This window comes from Palaemon carinicauda, chromosome 29 (assembly GCF_036898095.1).
Source record: "Palaemon carinicauda isolate YSFRI2023 chromosome 29, ASM3689809v2, whole genome shotgun sequence".
Classification (NCBI taxonomy): Eukaryota; Metazoa; Arthropoda; class Malacostraca; order Decapoda; family Palaemonidae; genus Palaemon; species Palaemon carinicauda.
The window spans coordinates 69433401-69449005 of NC_090753.1; the positions used below are offsets into that span (position 1 = coordinate 69433401).

Below are 15605 nucleotides of genomic sequence, written 5' to 3' on the forward strand. Positions count from 1 at the left end.
TACATTTAGGATGTATAAGGACATAAGTTGACAAGGATAGAGTCTGTGTTTTAACATCCACTTGTATTGACTTTGATATGTTTTTACTGCTTCCAAAACAAAATGTTATCTTTGTTAATGTAATATGAAAGGACAATTATTAAATCATCTGTTGCATCTTCGTCACAGATATTCGCTGTCATTTTGGTGAGGATTGACTGAACCTCCTGCTTTGGGGGCAGTCTTAAATTATTGCTGGGTCTAAAGCTTTGAATACCAAGGTGGGTGTTTTTTTTTAGACTTTCTACAATAATTAAGAATGTCCTGAAGTAAACAATGGTTTAAGTACAACTTTGTGTCTTCCCACATTTTGTGAGTGAAGGGACATGCTCCAACTCTTGGTAGCCAGCAGCATTTGGCTAGGTTATGCAATAAGAAATTTGGCATGTGATTACTTGCTAACAACTTTTAATCTGTAATAGTGGGCTTATGTGGAACTTTTGGGGGTGTTGGATATATTGAAAGAGAATTTGATTTTCCCTAAGTGATTCCTGATAAATTCTATGTAAAGCGTAATTACGGAAATTTATGGTCCTTGCAGTAAAAGAAAACGCCACATTAATCTTATACCACAAGAGCCTGTAATAGCAACCTTTTGGTTTCCATCAATGATTTTGATTTACCGAAATTCTCAGTAGTTATAAATGGATACATGAAGGTTTTAGGGCATATTTTAAGCACTATTTCCCCATCAATTGTACATAAATAGCCGTGTTTTCCCAAGAATTGAGAATCTCTCGTTTATTTTGTAAAGATCTATGTTCTGTAGTATATTCGTAAGTATCTTCAAAATTTTGAGGTACTTTCCTGTTACCTTTTACTTGTGTCTTCAGAGCTGATGCCCTCTGTTTGCATATACTCTGTACCATAAACTTTCTAACCCTCTGTATTGCAGTTCTGAAATGTAAATGATACATACCCATGGTTTTTAGGACTGTTTCGTAAGCGTTGAGTGAATAGTTGCAGAACTGTTTTCATGCATCATGAAATTCATATACGGACCAGTTTTAACGGAATCGGAAGTAACTTTATACTTTCAGAACGGGAATCAATGACACGAGAGTTTTTCCATATACAAACATTATTGTTGCAAGCAATTGTAAAGCAAAATCTAGTTTTGCTGGTGCACTGAATGAAATATAACTATAGTTATAAACCTCATAGTCGAATATTTGTGAACATCATTGTGCAAAATATTTCTGTTATTTTGAGTGCAGTACTGTAGTAGCTTTATTCATTTAGTAGTAAAGTATCAGGGGACAGTTATAAATACAGGATGCAAGTACATTTTCTGAAGGGAATTTGGGGGATGGAAAGTTATAATGTTTGCTCAAGTTGGTTTTTTATAAAGGGACATTTTTTCTTGGTAAAAATAAAATGTCTTAAGTGGGAATACAGTAGTGAGTAATACAGTACCTAACTTTGTAACTTCTGTACTATATACATGTTTACATTAATTTTCAATAAGCTTAGTTTTAGCCTAAAAGGGGCATTGCATGAAGATTTAACTCATTTGGTAACTTTCATAGGTCTTAGAACTGAGGGCATTTATTATTAATGTAACAAGCTTCATATAATTTTTATCCAAATGAAGTTGTCGTACAATGAAAATAGTTCCTGATTTGCTAGTGATATAGGCTTACTTTTTTTACAGTATGTTTCAAGTCCCAAATTTGTTAAATGTACCCTTGACAAGTCTCAAACGTAGATTTATAGTTAAACTAGCGTACCAACTTAAGAAAGAACTTTCCTTACCACAATTTCCTTTCAGAAGTGAATGAACGTATTGCTGTTGATATTTCCTTCAGTGTAAACCTTCAAATATTTTCATCTTTTGGGTCTGGTTTGCCTTGAAAAAACTAGATAGGGAATGGTGTTCAATCATGATTGCTTTTTACTCATAAACTATATAACAAGAAATTTTTATAAATTCACCTTCGGGTGAAAATGTACATATTGTTGAGAATTGTTTTGTGCATTAATAGTTGCATAATGTTTTTGCCTGTATATAATGTAAAGTTCTGCAGTTTAGGTACATGTATAGTGCACTAAATAATAAATATAAACAGGATTTCTAAATTGAATGTATATTGTAGACCTCAAATTTGGATATTTTTTTTACAGATTGGTATATCTACAAATGCTGAGAATGTATTATAGTATGACTGCTGTAGTGCTTTCTTTGTTAAAAACCAATAAATTTTACTCTATATCAGATGTAGTAGTGGCAGTAGGTCGGTAGTTTGCATTGTTGAGTAACAATATGTCTGTAATTGATCCCATTGAAATGCCTTCAAACCATTGTGTACAGTATATTGTATTGTAAAATGCAATGAAAAGGTGTTTTCTTTCATGTGCTATTTTTTCAAACCCATTTTATGACATGTAATATTCTTTATTTACCATAGTGATACCAATCCTCCAAAAATGAAGAGTAAGAAATATTCCAAGATTCTTTACTGAACCTTTTGTTGACTCAAACTGTTGTATATACTAGTTATATTCCACAGAAAAGAATTAACAATTAATTATGCAACTAATGCATTTACGTCAGATAAGGGATAAATTTGGAAAGCATTTCATTTGGATACAAGCAAGTTTATCAAATACCAGTCAAAGAAAACCCAGTTTTGAGGGAGTGATTTATTTTCAGTCAGAGACTCATAATGGTGACATCGTGCTCATCTAAGAATATCTGGTATTTTTTGAACGCTGATAACGGTTATTCTTGCATTGACAGTGCTCTTCAACCTGTTGACTACTTGATGGTCCATGGATGATACAGAAAACATGTGAATATCCTGAGCTTGGCATCAACTGCTGAAATCCAGCAAATTCTGCAGGGGAGAGCAGTTTATTTCTACTTTTTGGTTGCTTCACAGAAACTTCCCAACCCAGGAAAAAGGCCCCATGGATGTATCACCTGGTTGCTCTGCTGTGGGCTTTTTCAACATAGAAGCATCATCATTGACCTGGACGACTCGTTAGAAGCCGCACCTTGGCTTCTTCCTCCTCCTCTGCATCATCTTCATTGGAGTCTTCACTGTAACCTTAAGAACAAAAAATAGATGTCTTCACATAAGTCCAGGAAGAGAGATCAATAGGAGTCGACTCATAATGTGTCTCTCCTCGGGGAAGAAACATTGAAAACGATCCTAGTACATTCTTGCCTCGTTTGCTAGGCGAGACAGTATGTACCAAGAACATTGCTTTCCAAGATTACACATATTGGGAAGCAGCATAGGTACTCAAGCACCTGCTACCCGTGCTGTTTATTACAAGAATGAGTAGGGGCACTGCTGGTAGGAATGAAGGATTCTGACCTTTCCCTGTCCGGGGTGATCTACTGATCTCTTGGCTGGTCGACTGATGGAGTCAAAACATATTCTTTCCCCTCCCTGTCGGCTTACCTACTATTGTCGTCTTCCGAGCCTTTGGATGTGGCATCTGCTGCCCCGAAGAGAAGGAAGTAATAGTCGCAGAAACACAGGATAACTGATCTGGCAGTGTCTCACGAAACTTCAACCAATTCCACAGCATAGTTTCGAGGGATGAGTAACATCGCTGTACCAGAATCCAACCTCAACCCCCCCTGGAAAGGGTTTTCGGTGCAAGGTTCAAAAAGTGCTCATGCTCCTACTCGAGACAGATTACAAGCATTGCTGTCCCGGACATTGGCAGTTGCCTTTGTCCCTCCTGCCTCAGGATGCTCCCAAGATGCTTTGGTGTCACCGTTGCTTTGTGCACAATCGTTGAAAACTGCCAAAAAGATCTGCAAATAGTGAAGAGACACCTGATCGTCCTTCTTGATCTTTCAAGTGGCAAGACGTTTCTTCACACGTGCAATAAGGTGGTTCATCAGGGTTCTTTCTTGTCATAACCTTCTCCATGAGACTGCCTTCCAGGTGCACGAGCTTCACAAGCAAGATCTACATACTTATAATCAGCAGGAGGGCGATAAAGATCCTAGTCTCCTCAGGCTACGTCACCATGACCAGTCACTATGTAATTGGTGTTCCTTGCATCTTTGGACTGTTCCATCTCTTCCTTTTGAGTGAGAGAAAAGTGGTATATGCCGAAAAAGTAACGTCATGCATTGCTCCTATATTTGGTCTTATACTGAGGGTAAAACATACCAAAAATTATCTTGCACCAGGAAGAATGTTTCTCTCTCTCTCTCTCTCGTGCAGTGATCTGACTGTATGTGCTAATGGAAAAAAAAGTTTAGTGTACATATCGAGAATGTATCCACTCTGAAAAATTATCTTGGTACCTTCTCGCTTCTTAGGTTATACAGTATATCAAGAATGCTTCCCTCTCCAAGAATACGTCTAGTTGTGCGATACAGGTGTGACTGCTGTGCAACCTTGTGCATCTTGATAAGCGCTGTCCTTATTCCCTTTTCTTGCGAGAGTTGAGTTGCAGAGGTGACAGCTTTTGAAGTCCAAGATGACTAACCAGAACAATATGATCAGACTTGGGTCACAGAACTTCTAGCATATGCTTCATTCCAGCAATTTCATGGCTTGTATAGGCTTCGATATCTTCCCTTCATGAGAGCAGAGGTTTTCTTGTGGTTTTTCCCTTCTTATTTCATCTCTAATTTCTTCTTGGGAATGTTCCGATTGCGATTGCTCCCCACAAGATTGGTCTCATTGAGCTTGTTCTCCACAATTATATGCCACATGGCTATTTTCCCCAGGATTGGCCACATTCCATGATTGAAAATTTAAGTAAGCTCACTCTTCAGGTCATCATAATTTCAAGTCCCCACGGAAGTAATTCATCTGTCTCCTGCTCCTTATCAGTGCTTCCAGCCTAAGGACCTTTCAGCGCTCAAGATCCTCTGATGCGCTGCGATTGTTCCCAGACCAATATCATTGCACAATCAAGAGTTTTTCTGAGACGCCAAGCTCTTGCAGCTCGTTAGTGCAATTGGGACTTGAACAGGTGACTTACATGTTTGATCTCAGCACTCTTACAAGCACCGAGATGCCATATCGAGCTCGCAGGGTGATTAGCATAAATCCGCTTGCATTAAACTTGTTCATCCCTTCTTCCTCTTCAGGAGATTGACCTGTACAGTTCAGACTATCTGGCGAGTTCGAAGAAGTGTGGAGAGATGTCATCTCTAAGAAGTCTAGAAAGACCGATTGATAGGAGTCGTATTCGCATAATTCCTACCGTTTCTCTCCCAGCGAGAGAAAGGTAGCGAGATGAGGCAATACATACTAGGAGCAAAACCATTCAAGTACGTATCAGTACAGACCTGTGCACCGTGTCTTATGAAAATGAGTGTGCACACACACTAGGTAATAAAAACCGGCTCTACTTATTTTTTCTTTTTTCCCCCTTCCTGGACGTTCAGCTTTTCTTTCTCTTTTCATCAAATAGCATCAGTACAAGCTGCTACTGCTACCCGCTACTGTTCCAGGATGGGTTCGTGCCTGAAAATATTTCCCCGATTAGAATTATGGAAACATCCTGCTTAGGTGTACAGTAGTTGGTCGTATAGTGAGGGGAATATGGGCCAAAAATTTTGCCACACCAGGTAGAATGTTGGGCGTGAATAACTCGTCTCATACCAGGTGCAGTGCCCTTGATCACATCTGTTCTATCTCATACCAGATGCAGTGCTCTCAGTAGTATTTGCTGACGCTACTACCTCTGCCAAAAGTGTCTTTGTTGTGTACATTCAGATAACACATCCATTCGGGAAAACGATCCTAGTACAATCTTGCCTTGTGGCTTACACATCAGAAATGCTTCCTCCCCTGAGAATACGGTTCCGTGGGCGGTACAGGTGTGGCTGCTACGCACCATCATGCAGCTTGATAGGGGCTGCTCTATCCCCCTTCCTTCAGATTTGCAGAGATGACAACCTAGCGTTTAAAGTCCAAGACGACTAATCGGGACAGTGTGATCGGACACAGGTCACAGAACTTCTAGCATATGGTGCATTCAAGCAGGTCCAGGGGAGGAGGAACCTCTGATCATTTTCATCGCTTGTATAGGCTTCTAGGTTTTTCCTTCATTAAAGTAGAGGTTTTGTTTGTGGTTTTTCCCTTCCTATTTCATCTTCTAAGGAAATTTCTGATTGTGACTGCTCCCCACAAGTCTGGGTTTATTGAATTGCCACTCCATAATTGAATGCCACACGACGGTTTCCCTCGGGATTGGCACAGGGCCACGATTGAGAAGTAAGTAATTAGATCTTATGTTTGTTCTTCAGATGATCGTTACAGTACTTTGAAATCACCAGGGAATTAGATTATTCATCGACCTATATCATCCCACGCCCAGCGATCTTCGTAAATGCCAAGCTCTTGCAACTCGTTCGTGCAATTTGGACAAAAAGGCGACTTCTCAAGTTCGATCACAGCACTCGTACAAACTGGTCATCTCAGGCAGAAGTCAAGAACCTTTCTAACACTGCAGCCAGCTCACCACTAGGCCCTTGGTTCCCAAATAAACATAAGGGAGAAGAACACAGTTGGAAGTCTTCCAGACATTTCTCCAGGTCTTTACAGTTGACTCTTCCAGTGGAGAAGTCGACTGGGGCCCGGTGACCAACCTTTTTCCCTTTCTTTGACTTTCGTTCAAGAGGATGACAGCAAGCACCATACGGTCTGCCATCACAAAAAAGTCTTCTCACGCTCAGTTAACCAGAAGCATAAGTACATCTTGATACCAATCCTTTGTGGTCCGACAGAAAGTATCTCCTTGTCCCCAGGACTTTAGTTATCACGTCAAAGCTAGAGCTTCAGACTATCACTCCTGGGAATTCACGCTTACCATTTCTGGCACCTGCTCAATCGAGATTTGTCTTTTGGGTTTTCTTGACTGTTCACACAGTTGACTTCCTCTTGCCATGATCTGAGGATCGTGTTCTATTAGTAGCACAGTCGCATGTCCAGGCAGCAGATGGATGAATGGATTATGATGTTAACACATAGGGTATTGGTATAAAAAATGTAGGGAAGTAGTGCAACCGCTCCCACGCTACCAAGAATTTCTAGCTTGATAGTGATATCGCCTTCTGTGACTTGTCTCATTCTTAGAGGACTGGTTTTATGCAGTGCATAGAAAGATAAACAAATATTTACAAGAAGTTTCTTCAACAATATTTAACTTCTGAAATCGCACAAATTCCACTGCAAAAGATCATTCCACCTATCTTTTGCAGCTAAAATGCAGGGTTTATATTATTGAATCTTGCATTATAAAAGGAAAACCATAACTACAATACTAATGAGGCAGAGTGTATAGTATGTGAACCTTTAAATGGAAAGGAAGCTTGGAATTATGAGGCATTTTGTAAATCATGCATATAATAAGCTAACTGAAAAAAAATGCTCAATAATAATGAAAGGGAAATACAGCCAAATAAAATTTTATGATGTGTAAATTGGGTTATAAATTTTAAAAAGTGAAAACAAACATTACGATTATCTTAAATAAACATGGCTTGACGAACTTAGTAAATAAACTAATGTCAGATCTAGTGGCATGTAAAAAAAACCTGTCATAATTATTACGCAAAGATCCAAATTACAGTATGTTAAATACATGTACCGCACAGTATAGACAAGTTAAAAGTGCACTATAAATACTAAAAAGTTTTAAAACTTTGTATTTTTCATAGCTTTACAAACCTGAGTCATTTTATTGGGTTCTTCCTAGCAGTACCAGCCGAACTCAGTCAAGTCCCTTGTCAGGCTGGGAGGAACGTAGAGAGGAGAGGTCCCCCTTTTCTGTTTCATTTGTTTGATGTCAGGTACCCCCAAAATTGGGGGAAATGCCCTGGTATATGTATGCAAGTACTTTTGGGTGAAGCCAGTTGAAGTATTTTCGAGGGTCTGCCACCTTGGTATGGCTGCCTCACTCTCCCTCGTACTGAATAGCTTGGTATGATGTTGCTCGTGGCTGATACCTCTAATTATAGTCAGGACATGCATAACAGATGCAGCGGGAAGTAAACATTAAATGACTCAGATTTGCATAGCTGGAAAAAAAATAAAAATTGTTTAATGTATCGTTTGTTCCCACACAAATAGTCGATCATTTAATTTGGGAGTCTTCCTCAGGTGGGAGGAAGTTCCCTGAAGAGAAAAGGGCATTTGTTGGCCAACAACCCGGAATGTACACGTTTGGACCTAATACAGGAGCACAGGACATGGCATACTTGCATCGCATGACTCATGAATATATAGATGGGTCATGCCCTGTCATGAAGGTTTAACATGAAGAAAAGCTATATAGGCCATTATATGATTAAAGGATTTGCTGAAACAAGTGTTGAAAAGGACTACCAATAAAGGTGCACTTACCTGTATGTGTGTCCAATCAATGTTGTCGCTCGTAAGGAAAAGAAGAAAGGCAAACATTCAATTCTCATACAAAAATCAGGAGTTGGTCACCTACACTAACTACCGAGTAGCTACGAAGGATACAATAGAAAGTGTTTAGGGACCTATGGGTGCAATCCTTAGGGTAGTGAACAGTAGGGTTATCTGCCTTATCCAGACCCCTGCCTTACAGAACGATTTTTCCTGTAAGCTAAGTTTGCCGTAATACTGTACTAGACCACGGATAGTGTGTGCTTAAAGAGGGCCCTGGTAGACGCTTCTCCTTTAGATTTATACACTCGTGCTTGTCTCATATGACCAAAAAGATATTATGTTCTTGGTCACTCATTTTCACACGACCTTTATTCATAAAAGGTTAGGAGTTGTAGGTTGACAGCAACTAGTCTGCTTTATGTAGAGGCAAACTGCTCTTATAGTGCATAGTAGTAAACTGTCCATATCAGTTACCTAGTCTGAGGAAATGGAGGAGTCAATTTAATCATCGTTCACAGCTGGATTCTTGATCTTAGCTACAAATTCAGATACAAATGAGAATGAGTTCTCTCCACTCCCTTTGAGTGTGATACCAGATAATAGAGGGGATGAAGCACACTGACTGTCCTAAAAGATACTAGGGTGAGAAGGAAGACCAACTTAAGCATGAGTTCTTTGAGGCCTTACTCGAGAGGTTCATATGGTGCCATTTTCAGGGACTGTAAAATTCTAACTACACTCCAAGTCGGGGGTTTGATTTTCCGTTGTGGAAAGGAGTTGAAAACTCTCTTGTCAAGGCTGCGAGTTCCCACAAAGAAGAGAGGTCAATTCTCTTCAGTTTAAAGACCTGGCTTAAGGCTGAGCGATAGCCTTTAACCTCTGAGTCTGTGAGAAGTTTTTCCTCATGCAGGCAAAGTAAAAAGTCTGCTGTCAGTGAAAGAGCAAGTGTTCCGTTGACGATACCAATCACAGAAAATGGATAATTTCGCCTGGTAGACTGCTGCGGAAGACTTGTGGAGGAATCCCTAAAGTTGCTTCGCAGACGATTTTGAAAATTTCTTCTCTCTCAGGACGTGCTGGATAACCTCCAACTGTGATGAGATCTTGAAGCCCTTTACTTCTTCCAAAGATAAAAGTAAGCAAAATTGATAGCAAAAAATAAGCTTTACCAAAGGCCTAAATTTGGATAAACTATTATTATTACTAAATTTAAAATCCTAGTTAGAAAAGCAGAATGCTATACACACGTGACCCATCGGGAAAATAGCCCAATGAGGAAAGGAAATATGGAAATACTGTAAATAAAATTATATGAGAAGTAATAATAAAGAATATAAAATATCAAGATCATTAACAATGTTGAAATGAATTCACACAGAAAATAGGAAGAGACATCCAGGCCCGTTCAACATAAAACTAAATTGGAACTTCCGAAGTTCCATCAATTCAAGTGTTGGATTAGGAAGGATATTCCACAAGCTGGTGAAATGCAATGGATGGTGAGAATTACGAAAAATCTTACGCAACATGAACAAAGAACTAACTGAACGACAGAGCCAGAAATCAACATCTAGATTAGGAATACAAAATTTAATAGACCACAAGTTTTTGTCCAACAAATTAAGATGAGATTCAAAAGCTGAAGACCAAACGAGATAGATACTCGAAACAAGGTACAATGAAAGGATTAAAACAATTCCTCAGAATAGATTGATTTTCTCAATAGGTCAAGTTTCAGTACAATTGAAGAATAAACAGACCAAATATGTTTCTCTAAAGTAAATTTACAATAATGCATCACCTAAAATTTTCTAGCACTTGTATATAGTTAAAACACATCATCAATGGAGTGATATGGATGTTGAGAAGCCGCTCTCCTTTGCTTACAATCAAACTTTAGAGTTTTTAAGATTTTAACCTAATGCCCGATAATTTACACCATGCACTAATTTTAGCTAGATCTCTATTAAGGGTTGCACTTCTTCAAAAGAAATTTTATTACAGCTACTGCTGCTAGTGGTCCCTAGAATGCACAAAACACAAAACTCAGTGATTTGGGAATGTGTACATATATGATAATTTTCTTTTTACATTTGAAGAGTCCAATGACCTCTGATAATAACCTGTGCTTGCTGAACCTGGCTTTCAAAGATTCTCCCACATGAGCCTACTACTATAGCTGAAGATTAGAAGTCACCACATCTATTGCCTTTTGGCAGCACAGGTGATGGGTAATATAATCCACTAATTGGTCACATTTCTAGCAGATACCTGACCTTTAAATACGGCAGCTGGTACCTTTGATAACAGAAGAATCCAATAAATTTCATCTACTCTTTTGTCTAATATTTTGTCTAATATGGTTTGAATTCAGTAGAATCTTGAGTTATAGCAAACCTTTACAACCGGAGTAACTACCTTGACTTACACTAGAAGGATAATGTAGTTTCATTCTGTGGAGTCACAATCTACCTGCAACTTATCAAGCCCTGGATTAAAGGCATCGAAACATCTACAACCAAATACTGACTAAAATTATGTATTTCTGGAAGTGTAATTCAAATACCTATTCTTTATCAGTGCATACATGTAACTGCTATAGGAAAAAGAAGAGACACAATGTCCACTTTACAGGAACTTCCTATAACCTAAGAATAATTTTAAGACATCCATTGCATTATCAATTACAGGCAGAAATAAAAAAATAAAAACAGGTAACAAAATCTTAACTGAAGACTTTTAAGCAAAAGACCTAAATGAGTAACGGCCATTACTATACCTTTCCTACTACTTCGACGAATGTGAATGAAACCACTGGTTCACTACAAGCTGCCTAAAACAGGTTAGTACGAATTAGCAAGATTGGTCATAAAAATGATTATGCTTTAAAATGCAGGTCTTCGTAAACAGACCATTAACACAGAGAAAATCAGAAAATTCTCCAACAAGTTATAGAATTAAGACAAGAGTAAAAAGAAAAATAAACACTATAGTCAATTCTTTTTAGTGAGCTAGATTTGCACAGACTCGCAGGGGTGCCCTTTTTGCTCGGAAAAAGTTTCCTGATCGCTGATTGGTTGGACAAGATAATTCTAACCGATCAGATGGCAGGACACTTTTCCGAACTAAAAGGGCACCGCTGCGAGTCCGTGCAAATGCGCCTTATTAAAAAAAATGAGTATAGTACAAAACACAAAGAAATAAAATTAATATCCCAAACCAGATTTTCAATAACAAAACTTAGTTATTTCTATACTTACCTGATGGTTATATTACTTTCTATACTCACCTCATATTGCTTTTTCAGAAGCTCGGGTTATCGACATATACCTCCAGATTTTATAAAAAATGTGCTCATTTTCTTTCCCTTCATATATATATATATGCTCCTAGTAAAGTACTGAAATAATCTAGCACTTAATGGCAAGGAGCACAGGCAGTTCCATGTTACAGTGCTCAGTTTTCCCACTGAGTATCAGGCCTTATCTTGAATACAAACTAAAAATTCTGTCAAGGGAGAAAATTTTAGTAGAAATCATCAAAAAATATCAGCAAGGTATGAAATACAATACAGTTAATATGATAAAATAGTGAACTATATGTTTAGTTAGTGTAATTCAATGTAATTTGAATGATTGAAATATAGATTCTTGTTGGAAGTCAATCTTTTCTACATTCCGGAAGTCGTTCCTATTAAAAGTAAACTACAGACGTGCGTTAAAAATTTAAAGTAAATTTATTCAAAACACAGAAAAGTACACGTACATCGGAGAAGAAAACATGCTTCAACATTTTCTGTTACAGGCATTATTGTACAATCACGGTAATGTTTTGACCTCTCTGTCTAATCACTGAAATAACTGCATTCCATAACCAACGAAGTGGTGATACAAAGTCCTTGCTTTTTACTGTAAATTCATTTTTTTTTATTGATGAAGGTGAATACACAGTAAAACACATAACATAACGAGAACATAAAACAGTCAAAAGATAAAATACGAAACAAATTTATAAAAAAGTGCCTCATCCTCAGACATCTGATCCGAGTTAGATTTTAAAAATTTCACAAAGGGGCTACTTTACCCTCCGATCATTGACAATCACTTATCCTGAATATGTTGTATGTTACACATGCACGCACGCACCCATCCAAACCGCATGCAGACACACACATACAGGTACATTCTATTTAACACAATAACCCTTCCCCAATGTACCAGCAATTTACAGATCCAATAAAGATCAAACCAATCAGAATGAGATCGCTCAATGATTAAAAAATAACGTGATTCGACATACCAGTATGTCGAGAATCAATCTATGTCCACTACGTTCTTCTATAACCAACAGTTAACTATTTCCACCCTAACTCCAAATGCTAATCCGACGCTCTGACCTAAATGCGTATGTAAAATATTTCTTTAGCTAATCGGTACTAACGGGAAACAACATGCTGAAATATTGCAGCGGAACAGGAAATTCCTCAGAATACAACTGGTCATGTCAGTGAATTATCATGTACAAGTAATACGTGTATGTGTGTCCCATATAAATATCTGCATACATATACAAACATATAAACACTATACATTACACATCAGGATATGTATGCACACATCTATCAACATATTTACATTACTAATTCACTTTTTATTTACAATACACACAACATTTAAAGATGTCTTTTTTTTTTTCTTTTTTTTTTTTTACAAAATATGCACCGTTTTTTTTCTTTTCTAAATTTATTCATAAACAAAATAGATGAAGGTGAATTACTCTGAGTGAAGATTAATTGTACTTCTAAATATACAAACATTAATTGCTACTAATTACAGTGTATAAATTTCACATGCAACTTATTTACAAGTCAATGAAAATACTGATAAAGAGATTGAAGAGGAGAGAAAAAAATAAATGCATTTTTAATTAGAAGCCTGGTCCGAATAATACCCCATACCTTCATTCTCGCAGAATGCCATAACCTTTCATGAATCAGTCCCAGGAATCTTTTTACCACAATGAAGCTACATAACATGAAATATTTTTATGTCAACCATACTATTGTATGGCCTTTTCAATAGTCAATCAGTTTTCTATCGACAATGGTACTGCCCCCAATTATTGGGGGTAGTCAATATGAAAAAAGAGAAGGAACGAAAAACCTGTGCCTATAGGGTCACAACAATAAATAGAATAGCATTAACGTATCTGCATGCCGCAAGAGCCGACTTAAAGGGAAACGACAAGGCGACTGGAAATACCCTCTCCTGTATATAGTAATAACTTCATGTGACACATCAACCAGTATTATGAACTCATAAATTCAAAGTAAAAATAATCTAGTTTTAAAAATTCCTTTTAAACAATACATCTGTCGTATGGTAAACAACTTGTGAAAAGTATCGCCTGATATAACTACCATAAAAAGAAAAACAATTTGACTACTCGGTAGTGGAAAAACCAAGAACGAAAGGCCAGTGCCTACGGGGGCACAACAATAATCAGAATAGCGTTAATGTATCCCTGCATTTCGCAAGAGACGACTAAAAGGGAAAGGACGAGGGGACTGGGAATACCCTCTCCTGTATAAAGTAATTACTTCACGTGAGATATAAACCAGTCTTATGAATTGATAAATTCAAAGCAAAATTAATCTAGTTTTAAAAATTCCATCTAAACGATGCGTCAGTCGTGTGGTAAACAACTCGCGAAAAGTATCGCCCGTTAAAACTACAATAAAGGGAATAACAATTTGACTCCTCGGTAGTAGATAAAATATTCATTTCCATTACTTACAGTAATTCATACTGGGATAGATTTGATACCCAGTTCAGAAGAGGACTTAATTTTGAAATGCTTTATATTCAAAACATCTAAAAATTGTAAAATAAATAGAATAACGAAGTAAAAGCAATGTCAAAAGGAGGGAATTATAAATTTTGAAGAAAATTAAAGTTTGTGCTGGTAAAACCTTGCTGAAAATTGATTAAAAATTTATAACGCTCGAAGATAAAAAATATTTTACCTTTTTCTTTTTTTTTGGTTACTGTTACTTCTTATTCACAATTATTTTCCATTTCATCACAAATTTTTCATTATATATACCTAAACCTCTAATATGAATTATTCAAAATTCTAAATAATCATACATTTATGATACTGTACATCATACCAAATCATGGGTCTATAATTCTTGGAAAAAAAAATTATATATATATATATATATATATATAAATATATATATAAATATATATATAAATATATATATATATATATATATAAATATATATATATATATATATATATATAAATATATATATATATATATATATATATAAAAATATATATATATATATATATATATATAAAACTAGAAATGGGTTAAGTAAAGTGTCTTGATCAAATTGCTAAAAAGTTGATTTAACGAACGTCGATAAAAAAATTAATTTGACATACGTGCGCCCACATCTAAATATTTAGCCGTCATTATTGACAGGTAGCATACACTATTAATAACAGCAATAATAATAATTGCTGCACACCTTAATGTCACTCCCTTATTTCCTTAAAACCAAGAAAACAAATTATTCATAAAATTAAAACATAGGAATAATAGTATTCATAGTTATACAACACCAAATACAGAGAAATGCCCTAACAGAAATGACAAAATGGTATTATTACAGAAGGGCTTGAAAATTCACTTATGCTGTATAACGGTATCATTTTCAACTTGCTATCTTCTTTTATATAACCTAGTATGCTGAGCTCGGAGGAACGTAGAGAGTAGAGGTCCCCTTTTTTGTTTTTGTTTCATTTGTTGATGTCGGCTACCTCCCTAAAATTGGGGGAGGTGCCTTGGTATATGTATGTATGTATGTATGTATGTATGTATGTAGTATGCTGTTCCGTATTTTATCATATATAACTCAAGTGGCTTTATATCTTTTCAGAAGAGGTGCAGTAAAAATGATGTATGAGTGACTGCACCTTAACTGAAGTAGGACATGAAAGATCAAATACACAGCTTGCTTAATTATATAGCAGGGGACACTAAGTAGAAACTGATACTATTGCATCAGTGAATTTTCAAACTCATCTGTATATAATGTTTCATTGTCTTTCATATCAAGGTACTCTTCTGTATTTGGAGTTACAAAATTGAGAAATCTCTGTTTGATACAGTATTATGTAAGTGAACACCTAAAAATAATCCTTCCTGAT

The 15605-nt window shown here is 36.7% G+C and overlaps 1 protein-coding gene across 1 annotated transcript in view; it reads right to left on the reverse strand.

The window, feature by feature from the left end:
• Positions 1–14749: 14749 nt before the first annotated feature.
• Positions 14750–15605, reverse strand: part of Helz (Helicase with zinc finger) — a 57162-nt gene continuing 56306 nt past the window's right edge. Inside the window, 1 exon segment of the mRNA XM_068352723.1 lies at positions 14750–15605. This exon segment is cut by the window's right edge and continues 791 nt beyond it. The gene's annotated coding sequence lies outside the window, so the exon portion shown is untranslated.